General features: G+C 27.6%; 1 protein-coding gene across 1 annotated transcript in view; it reads left to right on the top strand.

Annotated features, from left to right (window-relative positions):
• Positions 1-1,550: 1,550 nt before the first annotated feature.
• LOC119600191 (homeobox protein abdominal-B) overlaps positions 1,551-12,156 on the top strand; it is a 31,817-nt gene continuing 21,211 nt past the window's right edge. The window contains exons 1-2 of the mRNA XM_037950289.1: positions 1,551-2,002; positions 3,372-3,424. The gene's annotated coding sequence lies outside the window, so the exon portion shown is untranslated. The remainder of the gene's footprint in view (positions 2,003-3,371; positions 3,425-12,156) is intronic.

A 12,156-nucleotide genomic window follows, 5' to 3' on the forward strand; every position in this document is an offset into this window, starting at 1 on the left:
TTATAACTTCCAGATGGAACCACACTTGGTCTTGAATTTTTGCAGGTTTACGACCTTAAATGTTGTAAATAAGTATAATGACATTAAAGAAATATATTTTGGAAAACAAATTTCGGTAAGGTTGAAACAAGGGTTAATGCAAAAATTTTAATATTTAAGAAACTCGACGTGACAGAAAGAAATAATAAGCAGATGTAGGTTTTGAATATTAATATCTTTAATTATATTACAATTTTTCTTAAAGGAGGATTACTAGTGTAGTCTAATTTCTGCAAATTCTATATTAGTAAAGCAAAATGACAATTGGTATTCCATTTTTAGCACAAACTGTAAACATTCCTTTAAAAAAATTACGACATTGGTTCATGTTTTCGAATTTAACTGAAATATAAAATAATCTAGTTAAAACAGTATCCTATTAATCCGGCCCGCACACCTAGGGGCCGGATGAAAACTAGGTTTTATTTTTAGTAAAATTTTGATCAATATGAATGATTATCAATAGATAAATGTATGTACATACTTGTATATATGGAAGTATGCCATTTGTTTAAAGGAACAATAAGTGAATATTGTTAAACTTAGTCTTTAATTTTAAATCATGCTGCAGCAACTTTTGCTGAGAAGTCTGAGAGATTGTAGGCAACCAAATACTGATCGTCAGGGGCTACTGTGCGGACTGGCTGAATTGTTGTATAATTTATAATAAAAATATAAATACAACTGCACTGCATATATACGAAGGCAGTTTCAAAAGTTATTTATAAATATTAAAAATCTAAGTAGATTTGCCATTAACATTTCTACGACAAAATTTTGAATTGTAAACAATACATTTTGCTTCTCTAATGAAAAATCTGCCTGCATATGCTTCCTTAGTTTTGCGGTTTAGAAGCTGACATTATTAAAAAGTCATTATTATTCTAATTTCATGTACATATGTATATAGTGGTAGTCAGTATAAGTACTGAAAATAAAGTAAAAGTAGTTTCTGTGTATTGCTATTTTCAAAACATTAAGTTATTGCATCGATTGAAGATAATTTTCAGGAAGAAATTATAAGTATTGCCTAGAAGAAGTTTCAAGTTGGGCCTCGTATATTCAAACATAGTTGGCGTTCGTATATTTTAAATACGAAATACATCATCTGTGCCGCGTATTGTCTGTCTATGTATAAAGATGTATGTATATTCATGTGTATAAGAATATCAACATTTATTTATTTATACGTGTACGTATCTACTATGTATGTATGTATGTCTTGTATCTATGTGCGATTGTAGTTTATTAAGAGTATTGCTGTTGCCGCTGCTGCTTCTGTTTCAGTTGTTGTTGGTGCCACTCATTGCTCATTTTATTCCATTTCAGACAAACCAAACATTTTTCAGTCTTCATATTCTTCGTATTTTATTTTAGCTTTTTTTATTTTTTTTGTTGTTTTAAATTTTATATGTTTTTCTGTATTTTTTTAGTATTTTTTTCATTTTTTGTTCGTCTAAAGTAAAAAAATATTGAATTAAATTTTTTTTATTTACTGTTTGTTAGTAGCAATTTAACAATTTTCGAGTCGTTATCGCATGCGCGCGTCGCATTATTTTATAAATTTTATTTAGTTTTATTTTATACTTTTTGGTTTCGTTCAAATACAAAATTATTTTAATTACATTTAAATGCTTTAAAATGATAATATTCGTTAAAAGAATAAAAAACCAATAAAAAACGTGTTAATGGCAACGATGTAACAAAAGTGTTTATAAATTCGATAAAAAAATAATTTATTGAATTTTGACCAAATACCAAAAAAAAAAATCTTTCAATAACAGAAGTGTTAAGAATACCTATATTAATTTGAAAAGAAAAATAAATTATATTTAAAAAAATAATAATAATAAAATAATTATCTACAAAGATTATCTGTGCAATTTCCAACAAGTGTTTTAATTATGTTTAATTTACAATAAAATTCCAACAAAATTAACATTTTTTTAAATAAACTGCTGAGGTAAGTTTCAATTGCAAAGCTGCAATCTTTATATTCATAAAATTGATGATCTTTTGTACAAATTATTATTTCATTTTATAAATAAATATTAAATTTATGATTAAAATTATTGACAGAGTGTTTCATTGCAAAGAGATAACAGATATACGAACACACACAGCTACTCACATACTTTTATAATCACATTCACACATACAGATACACTTAAACATACAAATATAGATTTTGTTTATTCTGTTATCGATAATTAAATATTTTTCTTTTTATTCTTATTTAATCCACATCGACTCAAATTTAATGTATTTTTTTTTCTTTTCTGATGTTGTCATTTATTATATTTATGAAATATTTTGTTTAAATTTATATTAAAAAATTAATACTGTTTGTACGTATGCATATGTATATGAATGTGTCTGATTTGATCCCATAATTAATTTTAACATCCATAAATGTCAGTTCATCTTGATGAAGATGTCATTAGCAACTGAAATCTGAATTGTGTTAATTTTTTAGTTTGGTTTATTTATTTTGTATTTTATTTGTTGCTGTGGCCTTATGAAAAATGTTTATTTTAACACATAATTTAAAACGAAAATTATTAATTATATTAATCATTATGTCTAATTAATTTCGAAACTAAAATATATATTTTATGGAAAAAAAAGAATTATTAGAGATACATTTTTCGTGTTTTAGAGATAAATATTAACATTAACAATAAAAATTTCTATGTAAATATTTTTATTTATATTAAAATTTTCACCCTTACTTGGGACCTTTAACCCATAAATTTTCACTTAACCCGTCACCTTGGGTTCGCTATATATTTGTATTTAATTTACCGATTGTGACTATTTAAGTAATACATACATATGCTGGTTTACAAATCATGTGGTTTATATATAAACTAAAATCTGATATGTATTTAGTTGAAATTAATATGTTTCTTACCGATTATTGATACAAAGTATTAAAAAGGGTATTTCATATAAAAAAATATATATATTTAGGAATAATACGTTCCAAAAAGACAACAAAAAATAGTTCGCTTCTGGGACAAATGTGAACTTTTTATTGGTATTTTAATGAAACTAAAAGAACATATTTCACAAGATCTGGAAATTGAATCATGGTATGAATATATATTGGAAAACCCGAAATTGTTTAACTAATGTCCCAGATCATAATATAATATTATTCTACATTTGTATTGCAATTAGTAGTCTCATGCTATATTATCAATTATAATTTTTGGCTATTTGTGTTATAAACTATTTCCCCGATGTAGTCATTAAAATGTTTTTAACTAATTTAAGTCTAAATTTTATTTAAAATAAATTTTATTAATTTTCTACTTTTCTCTTTACAGATATAAAACTAAATTCAATTAATTAAATTCCTGCTACAAAAACATCAAATACGGTATGTACAAATTATTTTTTAACAAAAATATATAATACATATAAATAAACCACAAATTTAAAAATATGAGTATGTTTCACACAAAAATAATTGCAAGAATTCAATTTGTTAAAAAAATATATGTTTTATTTGAATAATTAAAACAGTTTAAGTTTCTATTTATAGAAAACAATTTTTGTTTTTGGTGTCTCTTGAATATTTTTTGTTGCACTTGTACAAATTTCTGCCATTATTAACCAAGCAATAAATATGGGCAGGGAGGACATAATGTATAGTGACGGCCAAATAAAAACATGTTGCCATAATAATGGCGACGATTGTTTTTCATATCGTTAGTAAAAATATAAACGGGTTTGGATACTTATACACAAATATTTAATACAACATTTTGAGCAGAATTTAAACTAAGTATCATTTCATAATTTATAATGAAATTTATACAAATCCTGTAAAATATTGTCTTCTCATGATGCGTTTCAAGTATCGATATGAGGGAATGAATTTGGTTTTATTTTTATGTTGTACCTTTTTAACTTTATGACCAAAACGATTCACAGAGATTCTTTTCAGCAACATACGTCATATGTGGTAATAATACGTTTTCTCAATACATGCAGAACTTAAAATGTATCTTTTCAGTTAGTCGGGGTTTTAAGAAAATATTTTCTAACGAATTTTCTGTCAATTATCCGATTATCTGCAGAAAAATATTTGATGAAATTTTAATAAATTTTCTATTTAGTATAAAAAATATTTAATTTATAGAAAATTTTTCAAAAATATTTATCATTAATTATTGGAAACTTTTCTAAAAAGAATTCAAAGCCTTTTATTTAGTATATCGAGTTAGACCTGGTTCATACCGGGAAACTTTTTTTGGGCCTGTCTATTTATAAGTTTTAATTATTCCCTTTTGAGATCGGAATGGAATTCTGTGACAGGCTTGTGTATGTTGGTTCATAAAAAACTCTGTTAAAAATTTGTTTTATATTTGAATTGCCTTATTCATAAGTTAACGAAATAAACAGTTTTTTGATCTCCAGAAAACTTGTGTTACTTAAAACAGAGACTATAATAAGTGGTAAAATTATTGGTAATAAGGGATAAAATATCAGTTTATTATTTAATAAACACGTGTAATCAGAATAAACTATGGAATATAAATATGTATATAACTCCATATGTAGGAATATTAAATGTAACAAAAATGAAGTAACTCCCTGAAGTAACTCTCAAAAAAAAGCAAAAACAACGAAATTTGGGGATTTAATTCGCTTTTTGGGGCATTATTTCACATTAAAAATGGGGAGTTATTTTATTATGAAATAATTCCTCAAAAAATGAAATAAATCTCTAAAAATATTTTTGGGGAGTTATTTCATTATATTACTTTTATCATACGAAATAAAAAGTAAATGTCTAATAGCCGGCCTTCGGCCGGTCGCAAGGCTTTTCTCTTTGGGGTATATTGGACACCGGCTTAGCTAAGAATACACTCTCCGTGTATCAAGCCGTGTATCAGGCTATGTAGGAAATATTTACTAAGCGAAGCTGGTGTTGGACATATTATATAGTTGTAAATCCTTGCGTCCGGCCGTAGGCTGTCTATTTAAAAATATTTATTAAGCGAAGCCGTAGTTGGACATTTCATAGAGTAGAAAGTTCTTGCACCCAGCCGCAGGCCGGCTATTTAGGAGAGCGATTAAGCGATTAAACTGAAATTTATTAAACTTCGGTGCCGCACTCGAAAGTATGCTCGACCTACTTTATTTAGAAATGTCACTAAAACCGACTTGTTCCATAATTTGTTATTTTTTATCACCAGATTACGAATTATTGAATGGGAACTTATTTCATTTTAAAATAGGGATTTGTTTCATATGAAATAAGTCCCTAAAAATGTGGTGTTATTTCATTAGTTTGGGACTTTTTTCATTTTAAAATTGGGGAGTTATTTCTCAATGAAATAAGTCTCCAAATTTGAGGAGTTATATAATTTTTGTTTTGGGGAGTTATTTCATGACTCCGGGCACAACAAGTTGCATTAACTTCACACAATTTTTGAACGCATTCATTCCTTTAGACTTTTGCAAAAATGTCTGATGTAAATACTTAAATTTGAGGATTGTTAACTGGAACAGTTTGAGCATGTCAATTTGAAAGTGTGTGTGTATTTTTTCTATTTTTAAGGGCATTACACATACTCACGTATGAATATTCCTTGTTAAATAAATAAAAATAAAAAAACAAGAAAACAGTGCCTTGGGAACATTGCATAAACATTAAATTCCAAATTGTTTTTATATATAGACGACATACATGCATACACTGTGTATGTCGTCTACTGAGCAAAAATAAATGGGAGGGGGTATTAAAAATGGTCATAAATAAAATAAAGTGCGCTGAGTACATGATTTTCCTGTTAAAATGGTCTCTTTCTATAAATTTAAGCGCAGTGAAAAAATTCAAAAGAGAATCGTTCAACGACTTAGAAATTAATGTCCTTTTGTTGCTCTTGTGATATGTGGTCAATCAAGAGTCACCCCCTCCTGGCCCTTGAATTGCAAACGAACTTTGACTCCTTCTGATTTTGTGTTTTGTTGTCGTGCAAAAAGGGCAAACTGGCCAATTGTGGTAAATCGGAAGTTAAAACAGGCAATAAAATGCCGCTATAAAAATCTATGAATGACACATTAAATCAATCGCCAAAAAAATAAAAAGCAAATTTCTCAAGTCTTTAGAAGCACAGAGTAAAATTCCCAAAATAAAAAAAGTATGAAATGAACAACTGAAACGAATAAATATTAAGTGAGACTTACTTAAGAGGTCTACCACTAAGATGATTAAAAGTCTATAAAAATTGTTCTTCAAGGTGGGGGCAATAAAATGAATTATGGAACATATTGTTGTTGCCGATGCCGATGCTATTAAATAACGGTCTACTGTTGCATGAATCACCAAATGAAAAAGGTGACAACGGCTTTGGAATGAAAAAGTACACTAACACACATAAGTATTAAAATTAAAATGTCATCAAATGATGAAAAGCCATTATCGAATATTATTAAGCCATTAAAACGGACTAGAGGTGGAGGTTATAATACAAAAAAGCAATTTGTTGCGCTTAAATCTGCTAGATGCAGCCACTAATCACTAGATAATACTTGTACACATACATACATACATATGTATATAAATTTATTCGTTAAACTACTACTCCCCTTGTAAATTGAAACTTTAGTTTTAGTTTGAGTCTACATTAGGCAGCTGTTGTTTTAAAATGCGCCATTTTATTTATTTTATTTACCTTTACGTCCGTTACTCTGCATGATATAATCAAGTCAGGTGTTTCATTTATATACCTTTAATTTCTAAATTAAAAGAAAAAATAAATAATTTGTATCTTTTTCCCAAAAAACAAAAAAAAAAAGAAACTTTAATGTTGTGCTGACATTTACAGCTACATTGTTTTTTTCATTAAAAATTCTTTTGTTTCTTTGTTTTAATCTATAGATTATTTTCTAATAAAGTACGCAAGAATGCAGCAAGAAAGAAATCTTTAACTAAAAATCTATAATTTTATTACTTTTTTACAAAAACAATTTAGCATTTAGTATGGCGTTCGTTGATCATCGTCATCATCAGTTTTGAGCCTTAAACAAATCAAACTGTTAACAAAGAGAGTGCGTGTCGTTTACTACTCTCTTGTACACTTGTTCAATTCCCATAAAATGTCTTCATTTTCAACCTTTATCTCTAAAAGGAATCATTTTATTTTCTACTCGTTTGTTCTTACATCATCACTAGCCTTAAAATGGTTTCCAAAGCAGTCCATTTTTGGGTTTTTAAACAAAAGAACGTTGATAAAAGATTTTGAATTACAAGAGCAATAATTGCTTGACAACAGGATATTGTAGAGAAATATTTTTATTGCATTTCAATCAGCTAAAGAAACGAATGAATTCATTCCACTTGATTGATTTTTATAGGAAATTATTATTAAATATTATTTTTTTTTAAAAGATCATGTGTAAGGTGAAATTATTTAATTCACTTCTTTTTTTCTTTGGTAAAAATACTTAATCTTGTTCAATATTGTTTTACTATAGTGTTAATATTATTATAATGTTATTATTAAGAGAAAACTTCTATGACATTACACAGAGGGAAAAGGAAATATACACGCCTGGTACCAAATTCACACCAAAGAGTTTATAATTTTTCAATAACATCCGTTGTCAAAGTATATATGTACATACGACAACACTATGTAATGTTAACAACGCAATGTTGTGTATATTTCTTTTTCCCTCTGTGCAGGAGGACAAAATGTAAGAGTTTTTATGTATATTCCCAGCAAAAACTGGGTAATTGCTTTCAGTTGCAATTACTTATATACTTTTCCATGACTACTACATATCGTCTGTATTACATAGAAGTAGTAATATATAATAATTAATACTTTCTAATTCATTAGTAATCTTGCCAGTAAAGATATACGATTTACAATCACTACTTTTTCTAATTACTAGTAATCGTTTCTGGTAAATGCTTGCCTCCAATGACATCACGGTGTTAAAATAATGACTTAAAATGCTATTGTGTAAGTGAATTTTAGCATTGGAACCCCTTACATGGTAAAGATTTTTCTGGGTTAATATTTATCCGTAATTTTCGCAGGAAAGTCAAATTATTAGTTTTTTAGTTTTATACACTCAAGTAAATTTTCTGAATAGTTATGCTTTGTAACATCATACCCAATTTTGTATAAACAAATATCGTAAAGATAGAGTAAATTTCGAAAGATTGCCCTATATATGTATGTACTTTGATCATTAATATAACCATTATGTTGAATTTCGAAATAGAGCCATAAATGAGGGCTTGTTTCAATTATGGACCGAGCTCCTGTCATAAAATTTGGTAGAGAGATTTTGTTTCCCTTGAAACTAGTTTGTGTAGAATTTCAACGCTACACATTGTCTAAATAACCTTATAAGAGTGGTTGTGCCAAATATGGCCCGATTTCCACCAATATCGGTCCACGATACTCAATGAAACCGTGGACCGAATCATTGGTGGACATCGGGCTATATTTTCAATACCATTCAGTCAACACACGGACAGACAGACATGACAAGATCGTCTTAGAATTTATTAAAGACCCAGAAATTGGTAGCAGCAACAAACATTTTACGCAAGTAAGGAAATATTTGTATTTAATGAAATCGTAGTATTCAGAACCATAAACGATTTGGTAATTTCTGTGTATATTATCGGCATATAATGATCATTCTTCTTCAATATTTGCATACAAATGTCTTCTGTTCTTTTTACTAAGGACTAAAACTGCTAAATTCTCAAACAATCAACAACAAACAATGAAATGCTTTCACCAAAATATTTAAAATTTCATACTTTAAATTATAGTTTTACCTAAAAATGAAACAGGTTGTATTTTTGTTCAATTTCTTTTGAAATTAATTAAAAAAAGAAACTCATTAAAAACTGGTTGATATAAGGAAAAATTAAATATTTTCTTTTTAACTAAATAAGGTTTCTTTCTTCTTTTTAATTTCTGAGGCCATTTTGATGTCTTCATCGAGTTGTCATTTGAGTCAAGTGAAAACACGTACAAGTAGGTACTACGTACTTTTGGTTCTTAAACGAAATTCTTTTTATATTAATTATGAGTTGTATTGTTGTCAATGTTGTTGTTTTTTTCTCTCTCTCCTTGTTTTTTATTAACGTAATGGTGAACCTTTTGGCCCCTTGCTAAGAATGTATCTGCTCGGTTCTGTATGTCCGTGTTTGTCTCCAACTGACTGAATGACTGCCTGAGTGTAGCTAGCTGTCAGTTATTTGTTGAACGCACATAAAATTGTATAAATTATGTGAAAAGGCGTTTGTTTTGTAACCATGATACTGAGATCACGATGAGTGCAGCCATATACATATATTTTTTTTAAATTTGTTGTTTTTTCTTTTTTCAGTTGCTACAACTTGTTTATACATAGATACAAGTGTATTTTTCTATCTACAAACAAATAAGAATATTATATGCACATGGGATACAAACCAAGCTGGAGTTATTTTCTTTGAAATGAAATCTACTCGTACGATATTTTTTCAAGAATTAAAGTGCTTTTTTTGTATGCCATTAAGCAGTTGTTTGATAAGCTGACTTTTAGATTGTTTCTACTTAAAGAAACTGTTTATAAATGTAAATTAACTTAATTCCTCGTCTGGTTTGGGTTGTGGCTAAAATGACTAAAATTTCAACTTTAAATACCTGCAGTGAAACAACAACATACGAAACCTAAACGGACAAGTGACTGGCCAGGAATAATTCCGAGGCATATCACGTAATCTTTGTTGTTTGTAGAAGACAGAAAGACATAAAATGTTAAATTTATATTTCAATTAATAATGTCATCGACAAAGAGTCACGACACCATCATTGTTGATGAACAAAAAACTTGGTTGGCTGTTTGGTCACCAAATACTATTGATTGAATCAATTTTGGTTCTATTCCCCTTTTATTTGAAACATTTGAAAAGATACAAAAACAAACGCATTTTAATATCGAAATTAAAAAACAGAAAAGGTTTATTGTAATTCATTCCGTATTTCACTTTAGTGATAACTGATATGAAATTCTTTTAAAAATGCAGTTCTGCTGTTCTTTCTGTCTGTCTTTCTTACAGTTCTGTTTGTGTACCTTAACGTTCAAATTCTTAATGTCGGCAGCACCTTTTCATTTTTAACAAACAAATTTTTATATAAAAAAATTCTTTTTGTAGAATAAAGTCATATAAATTATAATAAGCAGGAGGGTTTTTTCGTCTCTCTCTTCTTTAATAAATTAAGTAATTTAATGTGCTTAAAGCGTATCCTATAAAAAACATTCACAATTCCCATTTTACTGAAGAAAAATTAATTTTATGTAGAAAATTTAAATATTTTAGTACTCGTTTAAGGTTCAATATTTTAATAGCTAAATGAGGACTCAGATAACGTTTGTATGATAATTAATTTAAAGTCGAAATGGCGTTTTCAAAATGTTTGCAGTTGGTCCGATGCCCATATATGTATATGTATATGTAAATATATATGTATAAGATTGTACCAAATCTTAAAAATTTTCTCTAAAGAAATTTTTAATTTATAAATCAGTAAATGTTCAGAAAATTACATATATAAAGAATTTTTTAAGCTTGGTCATTCAGAAATTTAACATTGTTATGTTTACTGTACTCACATCATACAATAACTATCTGAATAACTAAGAACACATTAAAAATTCCTTTAATGTTTTCAATTCATATACATACATAGATAGCATTTGCTATAATTTAACAATATATCGAGGGACTATATTCAATAGTCTCTATCTGTCATTTTCATGAAAATAAAATTTTAATGGCAAAATATCCAGAAATCTTCCCGCATCAGTGATATAAATTTCAAAGAAAAAAAATATTTTTTGACAATTTTATAGCATTTTTAAAATTTCTCTATCTTAAAAAAAGAAAAACTCTCTATCTGAAAGTTACAAAAAAATTTTCGCTCTATCTGATATAAATTTGTAAATAATTTTGCAAATAATGCAAAATTTAAATTCTTTTTATATAAGGATTTAGAATATGGTCGTAAAAATATATTGTAGGAGAAAAAATTTAAAAATCTTCACGAACTACCGAAATAAACAGTTTTTTTTCTCTCCTGAAAACTTGTATTATTTTAAATAGAGACGAATATAGTCCCTCGATATGTATGTTTCTTACAACTGAAAATATGATCCAGTAGATATTCGAATACATCTTTTAAGTTATTCACTCAAATTGATATATAGTTTAAAATACTCTCGCCTCTTGCTGTATGATCACACAGCAAGATACATTTTAACTAATTTAATTTCATAATTTCACTTCTATTAAATAAAAAAAATATGTTCAATTTAAAAAGAAATCCATTAAATCTTAAAACACTATAAACCGTGAAAAATCAAAGTTAATCCCTTTGAAGAAAGAAAACAAAATCTCGCTAAAATAACAAAGTACTAAAATACGAAACAGAGGGAGAAAAAAGGGAAAACAAATAAAAATCCCTTAAAGAAAGACTTGGATTTAGTTAGAATATACTACGTATACGTTTCCCTCGTTCTTAAACAGAACGAAGTGTGAATATAAAATATTCAAAATTCATAAAGCTTTAAATCCCTAACACAAGGCAAAATAAAACGAAACAGAAATAAATAAAAAATAAAACTCTGATATTTCTAGTTACATAAAGGAGTGTGTTTGTATGTCTCTAAATATTTCAATATCTAAAATAACAATGTAAAATAATCAAAATAATGAAACAAGTGAAATCATCATACTCCCTCCTATTGCTCGTCTTACTATGATTGTATTTCCAAACAGTTTCTTTTTTAATTTTTTTTTTGTTACAGGGGATGATTTCAACTCATTTCTTTTGAATAAAGCTGGTTTCCTTCTTTTTTATTACATTTAACAGCGTTCAGTGCAAAAAAAAAAAAAAAGAAAAGCAAATACTTTCATCTACATTTTATACTTTTACATTTACATAAGCATAATTTCCACATAGTTATATTCCTAAACAGACTCATCAGATAAAATAAAATAAGAACGAATTTCATAAATACATTTACGTGAGTTGGCAGAAATCGTGCCGGGGGGAACGTAGAACGACAACTGTAGATGATGTT

The sequence above is a fragment of the Lucilia sericata genome, unplaced genomic scaffold (genome assembly GCF_015586225.1).
Source record: "Lucilia sericata isolate MDLA Ls3-8-SP2 unplaced genomic scaffold, ASM1558622v1 Contig000106F_arrow, whole genome shotgun sequence".
Taxonomy (NCBI): domain Eukaryota; kingdom Metazoa; phylum Arthropoda; class Insecta; order Diptera; family Calliphoridae; genus Lucilia; species Lucilia sericata.